Genomic DNA, 13,315 nt, shown 5'->3' on the forward strand with positions numbered 1-13,315 from the left:
CCTTCAGAGATGCCTGGGGAGATTTTGCAGCTCAGGGATGGAGTAGTGATAGAGTTGGCCCTGGTAGCGATGGGGCTGGTCCTGGCCAAGGCAGATCCTCTGAGGGATTAAACAAGGTTTTTAGATCTGGAGTCTTGAGTGATGAGCTAAAGGAAACACAGACCTTTTATTATGGTATAGTAATCCTACTAGGCAGCCTTTCATTGTTCAGTATTCCTTCAAAGATATATAAATTGGATTTTAGTAGGTTGTCAGTGGAAAGGAGAATTGGTAAACTGACTCCATTAGAAAAGAAATCCACGCGTGCATACCTGCACACGTTGCACGCACGCACACGTGCACACACACAATGATATACCGCAACAACACACCATACAGACATGCGAATGATTTGAGGGCAATGGCGGTGAGCAGATTTGCGGGCTAAGAGCAGCTTTTTGGAGTTGCAATCAAATATACCTCCTTTCTTTCTTTCAGGGGCTTGAAAGCTGAAGAGAAGTGGATCCTGCAAGTTCTTGAGCAGCTAGCTGAAAGAGATCCCATTTGTTTTTGGCCAAAGATCTTCAGAAAGGAGGATGTAGCTTTCCTCGAGAAGACTGTCCTCTAGAAACCTCAGCTTCTCCAAACTTCCCCTGAGCCCCTGGCAGAGCTGCCTGCCCGTGCCAGAGGGAAGGCTGGGCTTGAATCTGGGCAGCCTCTGCCCATTGACTAGATCCCAGGGCCCTGGGGAAAGGGCCTGCATATTAGCCTGTGGCCATTATAAGGCATTAAGTAATAGAAATGCACTTAGTTTAAGTACCCACGGCTGGAATGCTAGTTCTTGTCCACAAACAGGCTGTAAAACGGTATTTGAGCTCCTTGGAGATAGGTATTAAAAGCAATCATTTTTTTTTTTTTTTATTGGTATTGCTATTGTGTGTGTGTGTGTCTAATATCCTTTCTGGAACAGGATATGCCCAGACTGAGACGGTTTACATGGGACGAATACTCTCTTCCCTTAGGTGCTGTGAAAGAAAGGGAAAGAGAACAAAAACCGTAACTTAAGAAAAGAAAAAAGAATCTTCCAAAATCAAGTATGTGTGTTAAGGAAACTCCTCCTGAAGTGTAACTGAGGAAATGGGTGGCCCATTTGTTGAAACCTTTGGCCTGGTGTCCTGCCACCACAAAGTCTAAGGACACACTGCCTCGTGCCAGGAAAGAGTTTGGAAACAAAATTCGATTCCATAAACATAACTGTACACCTTCTAAGCACTAGAAAAAGTACTCTGTTACTGGGCATGAAAAGATGAACAGGGCATGAGTTCAGATGTGGGTCATTTACCTATGAAAATTCTGCAAGAGAACATGATCAAATGGCTAGTTTTTTTGGTGCCACAGTGATTAAGTGCTCAGCTGCTAACCGAAAGGTCAGTGGTTTGAACCTACCAGCTGCTAAAATATGGCAGTCTGCTTCTGTAAAGGTTGTGTTCTTGTTGTTAGGTGCCATCCAGTCGGTTCCAACTCATAGCGACCCTATGCACAACAGAAAGAAACACTGCCTGGTCCTGTGCCATCCTCATAATCATTGTTATGCTTGAGCCCAGTGTTGCAGCCACTGTGTCAATCCACCTCATTGAGGGCCTTCCTCTTTTTCACTAACACTCTAACAAGCATGATGTTTTCCTGATAACATGTCCAAAGCATGTGAGATGCAGTCTCACCATCCTTGCTTCCAAGAAGCATTCTGGTTGCACTTCCTCCAAGACAGATTTGTTCATTCTTTTGGCAGTCCATAGTATTTTCAATATTCTTCACTAACACCACAATTCAAAGGCATCAATTCTTTTTTGGTCTTATTCATTGTCCAGCTTTCGCATACAGATGATACAACTGAAAATACCATGGCTTAGGTCAGGCGCACCTTAGCCCTCACGGCAACATCTTTGCTTTTTAACTCTTTAAAGAGATCTCTTGCAGCTGATTTGCCCAACGCAATGAGTCTTTTGATTTCTTAACTGCTGCTTCCATGGGTGTTGATTGTGGATCCAAGTAAAATGAAATCCTTGACAACTTCAATCTTTTTTCCATTTATCATGATGTTGCTTATTGGGCCAGTTGTGAGGATTTTTGTTTTATGTTGAGGCGTAATCCATACTGAAGACTGTGGTCTTTGATCTTCATCAGTAAGTGCTTCAAGTCCTCTTCGTTTTCAGCAAGCAAGGTTGTGTCATCTGCATAACGCAGGTTGTTAATGAGCCTTCTTCCAATCCTGATGCCCTGTTCTTCTTCCTGTAGTCCAGCTTCTCAGATTATTTGCTCAGCATACAGATTGAATAGGTATGGTGAAAGGACACAACCCTGACGCACACCTTTCCTGACTTTAAACCAATCAGTATCCCATTGTTCTGCCCGAACAACTGCCTGTTGATCTATGTAAAGGTTCCTCTTGAGCACAATTAAGTGTTCTGGAATTCCCATTTTTCGCAATGTTATCCATAGTTCGTTATGATCCACACAGTCGAATGCTTCTGCATAGTCAATAAAACACAGGTAAACATCTTTGTGGTATTCTCTGCTTTCAGCCAGGATCTATCTGACATCAGCAGTGATAACCCTGGTTCTTTGTCCTCTTCGAATCCAGCCTGAATTTCTGGCAGTTCCCTGTTAATTACTGCTGCTTTAGCAAAACTTTTGCTTCCATGTGATATTAATGATTTTGTTTGGTAATTTCCACATTTGGTTAGTTCACCTTTCTTGGGAATAGGCATAAATATGGATCTCTTCCAGTCGGTTAGCCAGGTAGCTAGCTGTCTTCCAAATTTCTTGGCATAGACAAGTGAGCACTTCCAGCGCTGCATCAGTTTGTTGAAACATCTCAATTGGTATTCCGTCAATTCCTGGAGCCTTGTTTTTTGCCAGTGCTTTCAGTGCAGCTTGGACTTCTCCCTTCAGTACCATCAGTTCATTATCATATGTTACTCCTGAAATGGTTGAATATCGACCAATTATTTTTGGTATAGCGACTCTGTGTATTCCTTCCTTCTTCTTTTATTCTATTCTTTTTATTTAAAAATTTTTAAATAATTTTTATTGTGCTTTAAGTGAAAGCTTACAAATCAAGTCAGTCTCTCACACAAAAACCCATATACACCTTGCTAAACTAAAAACTTTTTTTTTTTTACACCTTGCTACACACTCCCAATTTCTCTCCCCCTATGGAAACCCTGGTGGTGTAGTGGTTAAGTGCTACGGCTGCTAACCAAAGGGTCGGTAGTTCAAATCCACCAGGCGCTCCTTGGAAACTCTATGGGGGCAGTTCTACTCTGTCCTATAGGGTCGCTGTGAGTCGGAATTGACTCGTCGGCACTGGGTATTAAGACAGCCTGCTCTCTCCCTCCACTCTCTTTTCGTGTCAATTTCTCCAGCTTCTAACCCCCTCCACCCTCTCATCTCCCCTCCAGGCAGGAGATGCCAACATAGTCTCAAGTGTCCACCTGATCCAAGAAGCTCACTCCTCACCAGCATCCCTCTCCAACCCATTGTCCAGTCCAATCCATGTCTGAAGAGTTGGCTTCGGGAATGTTTCCTACCCTGGGCCGACAGAAGGTCTGGGGTCCATGACCACCGGGGTCCTTCCAGTCTCAGTCAGACCATTAAGTCTGGTCTTATGAGAATTTGGGGTCTGCATCCCACTGCTCTCCTGCTCCCTCGGGGCCTTCCATCTTCTTTTGATGCTTCCTGTGTCGTTTAATGTTTTCCCCATAGAATCCTTCAGTATTGCAGCTTGAGGCTTGAATTTTTTCTTCAGTTCTTTCAGCTGAGAAAGGCTGAGCATGTTCTTCCCTTTTGGTTTCTATCTCCAGGTTTTTGCACGTATCATCATAATACTTTTTCTTCTCAAGCTGCCTTTTAAAATCTTCTGTTTGGCTCTTTTACATCATCATTTTTTCCTTTTGCCTTAGCTACTTGACATTCAAGAGCAAGTTTCAGAGTCTCTTCTGACATCCGTTTAGGTCTTTTCTTTCTCTCCTGTCTTTTTAATGAACTCTTGCTTTCTTCATGTATTAGGTCCTTGATGTCATTCTACAACTCATCTGGTCTTCAGTCATTAGTGTTCAACGAGTCAAATCTATTCTTGAGATGGTCTCTAAATTGAGGTGGGATGTACTCAAGGCTGTACTTCGGCTCTCGTGGACTTATTCTAATTTTCTTCATTTTCAACTGGAAGTCACGTAGGAGTAATTGATGGCCTGATCTGAAGTTGGCCTCGGGCCTTGTTCTGACTGATAATACTGAGCTTGTCCATCATCTCTTTACACAGATGTAGTCGATTTGATTCCTGTGTATTCCATCTGGCAAAATCCATGTGTATAGTCACCACTTCTGTTGGTGAAAAAAGATATTTGCAATGAAGAAGTTGTTGGTCTTGCAAAATTCTATCATGTGATTTCTGGCATCATTTGTATCACCAAGGCCATATTTTCCAACTACCCATCCTTCTTCATTTCCAACTTTTGCATTCCAATCACCAGTAATTATCAGTGCATTCTGATTGCATGTTCAATCAATTTCAGACTGCAGAAGTTGGTAAAAATCATCTTTGGCCTCAGTGGTTGGTGCGTAAATTTGAATAATAGTTGTATTAACTGGTCTTCCTTTGTAGGTGTATGGATGTTATCCTATCACTGACAGCATTGTACTTCAGGATAGACCTTGAAAAGTTCTTTTTGATGATGAGTGCAATGCTGTTCCCCTTCAAGTTGTCATGCCCAGCAGAGTAGACCATATGATTGTGTGATTCAAAATGGCCAACACCAGTCCCTTTCAGTTCACTAATGCCTTGCATTTCATTTTTAATGATTTCCAATTTTCTGAGATTCATACTTTGTACATTCCAGGCTCCAATTGTTAATGACTATTTGCAGCTGTTTCTTCTCATTTTGAGTCACGCCACATCAGTAAATGAAGGTCCCGAAGCTTGATTCCATCCATGTCAGTAGGGTCGACCCTACTTTGAGGAGGCAGCTCTTCCCCAGTCATATTCTGAGTGACTTCCAACCTGAGGGACTCATCTTCTGGCACTATACCAGACAATGTTCCCCTGCTATTCATAAGATTTTCATTGGCTAATTCTTTTCCGAAGCAGACTGCCAGGTCCTTCTTCCTGGTCTGTCTTAGTCCGGAAGCTCAGCTGAAACCAGTCCGCCATGGGTGACCCTGCTGGTATTTGAATACCGGTGGCATAGCTTCCAGCATCACAGCAACACACAAGCCTGCACAGTATGACAAACTGACAGATGTGTGGAGGGTAAAAATTATAGCCTTGGAAATTCTGTGAGGCAGTTCTACTCTGTCCTATAGGGTCCCTATGAGTCTGAGTCAACTGGCTGGCAATAGCAATGGGGGTTTCGGCTAAGATATTCTAGCTGAATAGTTTTGAAAGTTTTATGGCCGTGAGGGGAATGTGAGGGGTGTGGGGCTGCCTTTTGAAACCTTCACAGTGCTCTTCTGTCTACCAGTGGTGGGAATTTGAGTGGTTTAGTTTTTTTTTTGGGAGTAGATTTGCTTTCATTGGGTCTTTTGTTGTTCTACAGGGAAGCTGATCCTGCTCTATAATGAAGATGACCCAGCATGACTTTCTGATTGTCTCCCATCTCTCTGGCTCTTTCTCCTCAGGCCTCTTTGCCAGTCTAACCCCATCTTGAGAGGGCTGTGCTCTTTTCACTCCAGCATCTCTACCTAGGTCTTTTCAGCCATGCTCTTGGCTCTACATTGTCTCTTAGCAGTTCCCGTGAGTGGATTCTGACTCATGATGACCCTGTCTGTGCAGAGTAGAACTGCTCCATAGGGTTTTCAATGGCCATGACCTTTCAGAAGCAAATTGCCAGGCCTTTCTTCTGAGACATGTCTGGGTGGATTCAAACCAGCAACCTTTTGATTAGTAGCCTAGTGATTTTAACCATTGCACCACTCAGGGACTCCCACATTTTTTCTACCTGGCCATTGTTTCTCAGGCTATACTCCAGGCCCAACTTCTGTTCTGAGTGCCACAGTTGTTGTTAGCTTCTGTCATTGAATTGGCCCCCAGCTCAAGATGGCCCCATACACAATGGAACGAAATGCTGCCTGGTCCTGCACCATCCCCGTGATTGGATGTGGATAGGATTGTTGTGATCCTCAGGGATTTCATTGGCTGACTTTTGGAAGTAGATCGCCAGGCCTTTCTTCCTAGTCCCTCTTAGTCTGAAGCTCTGTTGAAACCTGTTCAGCGTCGTAGCAACACGCAAGGTTCTGAGCACTAGGTTCATCTATTCTCCCCATACTTTCCCCAAATCTACCTTCCAGTCCATCCCCCTTCCCCTCATCAGCTAGTCTGGTGCCGAAAATGTTTTGGAGGGTTCTCATTGTTCTAAGGATAAAATCCAAAATTCTTAACATGCTTACAAGACTATGCATGATTGGCTATTGTTTGCTTCTTTGGCTTCATCTCCTGTCCCTTTCTTTCAGATAAGCTCTGCTCCTTCCTGCCTGAGAGCCTTAAGTGCACCTTTCCCTTTATCTGGAATGATCCAATGCTCAGTCATCCTTCAGAGCTCAGCTCAGATGCTGCTTCCTCAGGGGACCCTCTTGAACGTGCTAAAGCTATCTCCACACTCCTTGTTATACTCTGCATCTTCACAGCACCTACCTGAGACATTAAAAAAAAAAGTTGCTATTTGTAAAATTATTTGTTTTCTACCCATCTTCCTCAGATTGTAACAGTTCCATAGATTATCTTCCTCCTGACTCATACAGGCACAGGAGCTGAGTAAATGCTCAATAAATGCATTAATGAATCAGTCTATTCCTAACATCATGTAAGTGTTCATTTTTACTGTACACAGAGCTGCATGTCTATGGAGGATTATTTTTTATCTACTTGGAGTGAAACTAACATTGAGGATGAGGAGCAAAAAAAATTTTTTTCTTTTGCTAGTCCCTGAATGACATCAAGGACATCATACAAGAAGAAAGCAAGAGGTCACTGAAAAGACAGGAAAGAAAGGAAAGACCAAGATGGATGTCAGAGGAGACTCTGAAACTTGCTCTCGAACGTCGAGCAGCTAAAGCAAAAGGAAGAATTGATGAAGTAAAAGAACTGAACAGAAGATTTCAAAGGGTGTCTCGAGAAGACAAAGTAAAGTATTATAATGACATGTGCAAAGAGCTGGAGATGGAAAACCAGAAGAGAAGAACACGCTCGGTGTTTCCCAAGCTGAAAGAACTAAAAGAAAAAATTCAAGCCTGGAGTTGCAATAGTGAAGGATTCTATGGGGAAAATATTAAATGATGAAGGAAGCATCAAAAGAAGATTGGAAGGAATACACAGGGTCATTATACCAAAAAGAATTAGTCGATGTTCAACCATTTCAAGAGGTGGCATATTATAAGGAACTGATGGTACTGAAGCAAGAAGTCCAAGCTGCTCTGAAGGCATTGGCGAAAAACAAGGCTCCAGGAATTGATGGAATATCAATTGAGATGTTTCAACAAACTGATACAGTGCTGGAGGTGCTCACTCGTCTATGCCAAGAAATATGGAAGACAGCTTCCTGGCCAACTGACTGGAAGAGAGCCATATTTATGTCTATTCCCAAGAAAGGTAATCCAACTGAATGTGGAAATTACAGAACGATATCATTAATATCACACACAAGCAAAATTTTGCTGCAGATCATTGAAAAATGGCTGTAGCAGTATATCGACAAGGAACTGCCAGAAATTCAGGCCGGTTTCAGGAGAGGATGTGGAACCAGGGATATCATTGCTGATGTCAGATGGATCCTGGCTGAAAGCAGAGAATACCAGAAGGATGTTTACCTGTGTTTTATTGATTATGCAAAGGCATTTGACTGTGTGGATCATAACAAACTATGGATAACATTGCGAAGAATGGGAATTCCAGAACACTTAATTGTGCTCATGAGGAATCTTTACATAGATCAAGAGGCAGTTGTTCAGACAGAACAAGGGGATACTGATTGGTTTAAAGTCAGGAAATCTGTGCATCAGGGTTGTATTCTTTCACCATACCTATTCAGTCTGTATGCTGAGCAAATAATACGAGAAGCTGGACTACATGAAGAAGAACGAGGCATCAGGATTGGAGGAAGACTCATTGACAACCTGCAATATGCAGATGACACAACCTTGCTTGCTGAAAGTGAAGAGGACTTGAAGCACTTACTAATGAAGATCAAAGTCCACAGCCTTCAGTATGGATTACACCTCAACATAAAGAAAACAAAAATCCTCACAACTGGACCAATGAGCAACATCATGATAAACGGAGAAAAGATGGAAGTTGTGAAGGATTTCATTTTACTTGGATCCACAATCAACACCCATGGAAGTGGCAGTCAAGAAATCAAAAGACGCATTGCATTGGGTAAATCTGCCACAAAGGACCTCTTTAAAGTATTGAAGAGCAAAGATGTCACCTTGAAGATTAAGGTGCACCTGATCCAAGCCATGGTCTTTTCAATCGCATCATATGCATGTGAAAGCTGGACAATGAATAAGAAGAATTGATGCCTTTGAATTGGTAAAGAATATTGAATATACCATGGACTGCCAAAAGAATGAACAAATCTGTCTTAGAAGTACAATGAGAATGCTCCTTAGAAGCAAGGATGGTGAGACTGTGTCTTATATATTTTGGACATGTTGTCAGGAGGGATCAGTCCCTGGAGAAGGACATCATGCTTGGCAGAGTACAGGGTCAGCAGAAAAGAGGAAGACCCTCAACGAGGTGGATTGACACAGAGGCTGCAACAACGAGCTCAAGCATAACAATGATTGTAAGGATGGCTCAGGACTGGGCAGTGTTTTGTTCTGTTGTGCATAGGGTTGCTATGAGTTGGAATGGACTTGAAGGCACCTAATAACAACAACAACAGGCCCTGATAAAGTCGCACATTGGGCTCTAGTTTGGGGCCTAGCGATGTACCTTCTGTTTGGAGAAGAGATGCTGGTTTCCTGCATGGGGCTCAGGCTAAGGAGAGGGAGCCCTGTGGATGTTCTTCATGCTTGGAACTTATTTCGTTTTAAATTTTTCCTTTTTCCCCTCACAGTTCCCTTTGGTCTCCTCAAACCTTTTCTTTTGTTAAATCTCACAGCCGTGCGTGAGGAGCTAGGCAAGGAGGAGCCCATGTTTGAGGCAAGGTTATTTGGGAAGAAGTGCATGAGACAGGGTGCAGCGGAAGGAGTGGCGGTCAGAACAAAATGGCCAGCTGAGGAGCCAAGTGCCAGCAGGGAGAGATTTGGAGAAATGTTAGTGTCCCTCTGGAATCTGCAGGAATGTTTGGGGCAGAAATTGGACAATGACTGGAATTTCTGAGATCACGTATTGTGCCAGTTATCAATATATTGCCTCTCAGCTGCAAATTCATCCTTTTTGCCTTCCCTGTGAAAATGGATCTGGGCCCTTTCAATAACTTCCTTTGCCAGCTGGCTTGATGTTAAGCTGTCTCAGTAGAGGGCAGGAGAGAGACACTGCAAGAAGACAGGGTTTTGCCTCCTCGTTCTGGTGTTCTTACTCCGCAGGCTCCCAAAGCGTTTGTGGCGTCTCTGGCTCCAGGATCCTGCAGTACACAGCAGAACCCAGGAGCCAGTAGCTCCTCCCAGCAGCCCACCTCCCTCTTCAGGTGGTCTTGTAGGGAAGTGCCTCCATTGAGACATCTCTCTGCGAACAGCTTTCCCTGCACCCTAACTAGTTGCCGTCAAGTCAATTCTGACTCATGGTGACGCCATATGTGTCAGAGTAGAACTGCACTCCATAAGGTTTCCAATGGCTGATTTTTGGAAGTAGATTTCCAGACCTTCAAATTTCTTCAGAGTGCCTCTGGGTGGACTTGAATCTTCAACCTTTCAGTTAGGGAATCCTTCTCCACACACTAGAGAGTGGATTTCCAACAGGCTCCACTGGCATGGCATCTTTGTGACTACTTTGCCACTCATGGGGCCATGGCTGTATCCTCCCTGTTGAGGTCCTCAGCCCTGGGGAAGGAGGGGCTCCTTGGGTGTTCTATCTCAGCCCTAGAGGTAGTGGCTACTCCTTATATTCTTATTCTGCTATTCCTGTTTTCTTCTGAGTTCTCTTTACTTCTTACTAGGCAATCCTGTGTTTAATAATTCTTTATATTAAATGTCCCATGTTTAAATTACTCTGTGGTCTCTTTCTTCTGATTGGACCCAGAATAATACCATAGGATGAGAGCTCTGACTCTGATTACTTGAGTATCAAGGGAAGGTGTCCCAAGAAGACTGGAGGAATTGGAGAAATCAGGGTTGCATGTATTTTTCCAGGTTTGTGCAATGAACATATTTTGTAATGAGAAAAACAAAACAAAAAACAAACGTAAAACAGTGAGAAATGCAATACAAGAAGCAAGCTAAACACACACGAATCCACTGTGGTAGGTCTGTGGCAGAAGTAAGGGACAAGGCTCCTCCTGGGAGGTGATTCTTGAGTTCTGAAGGGTGAGTGGGAGTGAGAGGTGTTTTCACAGGTAGAGCTGTGGGTGTGAAGGTGGGGAGACAGGACCAAGGGAGTGCATGTGGTGAGAAGGGGCAGTCACTAGTTCAGCGAGGACAGAGCCCCCTTGGTGGTCCAGGGTGGAGAGTTGGGTCTGTCTGATCATAGCAACACTTTGCGGCCTCATTTTTGTACTGTGGAAGTGTTGGGGGAAAAGTGATTCCATTTGTCTTTTAGACTGTGGCAGATCCCAGAGTGCTCCTCCCAGATGTCCCACAGTCTCTTACTATCAGGTGTTTCGCTGACCTGGAGCTGCTGCACTCTGGAGATCGCTGCTCTTGTACCTGTGTTTGCTTCCCGCTGGCTGCACCCGGCCCCTGACTGGGAGAGGCAGGGTCCCAGGGAAACCTAGATTCCTTTGACGGCGACTTCAGCTGCAGGACCCACCAGTAAACTTACTGAACTGCCCTCAGAAGGCAGGGAGCTTAGGGTGGTCCCACCCAGTCTTCCTTTCTTCACTCTCTTCACTGCCATCAGGCTTTGTAAGGTCTGACCGCTTTGCCCAGCCTTTCTCGCTCCCTCTTCGGTTATCTCCGCAACCATTTGCCCTAATAAAATCTTTTCACGGTTAACGCTGCCCTGGCGCCTGTTTCTTGGAGGACCCGCTTCTAACGCAGAGAGGACATCTCCAATCCCTCCCTTCACGCCTGGTCCAGCCTTGTAGGAACAAGGACAATGATTCCAGCAACTCAGCACCCCGGGCAGCCTTAATTCCTGCTTCTCCTTGGCCTCCTCTCCCACCTCCCTTCCCTGCCCCCACGGAATTACTCAGGTTCTGGAATAAACCCTGCAGTGTCCCATTTCTACCGGCTTGTTAGTCCCAATTCAAGTGTCACCTCCGCCTTTATGCCATCACCGTTTTTACTCTTTCTCTCAGAACTATTTTTTATTTTTTTCTCAGAACTATTATTTTTTGGTGGTGGCGGCGGTGGGTAAAGATGAGTAGCGTCCACTGCTGGAGAGATCATGCCTGCCTCCCCTCTTGGTACCACCTACACGTCCTCTCCTGTAAACTCACGCCAGGCAGCGCGCCCAGCTCGTAGTAGGTGCTTTCTCCCTGTTCGTTGAGTTGGTGTTTTCCTTAGTTGGATTGTCCCAAAGAAAGCGCAGGAGGAGGCCATCCGGGCAGGAGCTTGGCGCGAGGTTCGGCGGGCGCTCGGGGCCTGGCTTGCCGGGCGCCACGCCGCCGGGGATTGGCGCGTGGCGGGCTCGGGGGTGGGCTCGGGTGGGTGGGTGGGTGGGGTGGGTGCAGAGGGTGGGGCGGAGGCGGGGTGAGCAGCAGGAGGAAGGGTTCTTTGCCGCACTCGCCGCCTCCGGAGCTGCGCGCAGCCGAGGGGACCGTGGCCTGGCCGCTAGAGCCGGCGCCCCGCGCCGGGCAGAGCACACAGTGACTGGGGAACTTCTCCAGCTGTGGCCGGGCGCTGAGGGGCGCGGCGCGCGGGCGCAGGAGAGGCGCGGTCGTCGGCCGCTGTACCCGGGGAACGACCGCGCGACCCAGGTGAGGTGGCTCCGCGTCAGCACACTGGGCGCGGTGGCCGCGTCGGCCCGTTGGGGTTCGGGGTACGCGGCGGCAGACAGGTGGGGAGCGCCGAGCCGCCGGGGGTCCCCTGTCCCCCACCCGGCGGGCTCCGGGCGCTGCGCTCCCCTCGGCGCCCTCCCTGCGGCGGGGCCGCGTCTCGGGAGAACTTCTCCATCTCGCAACTCTTCACCCACGCCCTCCTTGCTTGGGGAGGCGACGGGGGTCTGGGCTGCGGATCCCAGGTCCCCCGGGAGGCCGCGCCCTGGCGCTTTCATTTTCTCGGCGCGCAGCCGGGCCGGAGAGGCAACTCCTCCAAAGCCCCTGGAGAGGAGGGCCCGGTCGCGCCGCCCGCGACCCCTCGGGGGAGAAGTGATCGCCGGCCGACCCCCCCCTCCGACTCGGGGAGCAGGCGGCGCCCTGGCTTCCGGAAAAGCTCGGTCCTCGCCCCACCGCGACGCGCTCGGGGTGCAGAGGGGGCGCCCGCCGGGCCGGCCAGGGCGGGGAGCAGGGGCCGGCTGCGTCCGCTGGGTGTCCGGCCGCATGTGGTCCCTGCACAATCCCCCGGGGGCGGGGGCGAGGGAGGGGACACAGGTCCTGCAGGAAGCAGCCGTGACAGCCGCTGCCATCCTTGACCGACTCGGACTTCTGGGAAGGTTGAAGTGCCAAGTTCTGTGAAAGCCGACACACTGTGTCCCCCTGGATGTCTTTAGCAAACACAGTTTTGAAAAAATAGTCCATTCTTCCAACAACTGCATGCTGACAGCCGCCTGAAGGTGTGGGGGTAAGATTGCAGGAGGTATTTTTATCGTTAAGAAACCGCGAAACTTAACCCTAATGAGCTCCCATGCCTGCACTTTACCTTTTTTTTTTTCTTTTAAATAGAAAAAGAGGGTAACTTTAATTGGGGGGAAGGAGAGGCTGCTTCATCCTGAAGATAATGCCACTCGGGGGAGGTTTTCCTGCCTTCTGCAGCGAGCCGCCTAGTGACCCTCGGGATCTTCCAGGCAGCCTTGGATTGTGATAAGGCGTGTACTCTGTGCTGGAGGTCTCAGGGATCTCTTCTCCTGTTTGCTAACCCACTCCACCTCCTCTTCCCCAAATGCACCCAGCACACTTATTTAAAAGCTAGCATCTGGCTAGCTCCAGCTGCCTTTCAGACAGGTTTAAGTCGTTTTTAAAATGAGTCGCCCATATGCTATAAATCGCTCAGATCTAGGCTCTGCACAAAAAGTGCCCATTGC

General features: G+C 47.0%; 1 protein-coding gene across 9 annotated transcripts in view; it reads left to right on the top strand.

Moving 5' to 3' along the window:
* Positions 1-13,315, top strand: part of TIAM2 (TIAM Rac1 associated GEF 2) — a 352,591-nt gene that overhangs the window by 46,340 nt on the left and 292,936 nt on the right. For 7 of the 9 annotated variants that reach the window (XR_007519667.1, XM_049904295.1, XM_049904354.1 and 4 more), the window contains exon 1: positions 11,855-12,053. The exons of 1 other annotated variant lie outside the window; for it this stretch is intronic. The gene's annotated coding sequence lies outside the window, so the exon portion shown is untranslated. Of the gene's footprint in view, positions 1-11,676; positions 11,699-11,854; positions 12,054-13,315 lie in introns of those variants that run through there. One more of the 9 variants, XM_049904327.1, reaches the window with a different exon arrangement.

Source organism: Elephas maximus, chromosome 1, assembly GCF_024166365.1.
Source record: "Elephas maximus indicus isolate mEleMax1 chromosome 1, mEleMax1 primary haplotype, whole genome shotgun sequence".
Taxonomy (NCBI): Eukaryota; Metazoa; Chordata; class Mammalia; order Proboscidea; family Elephantidae; genus Elephas; species Elephas maximus.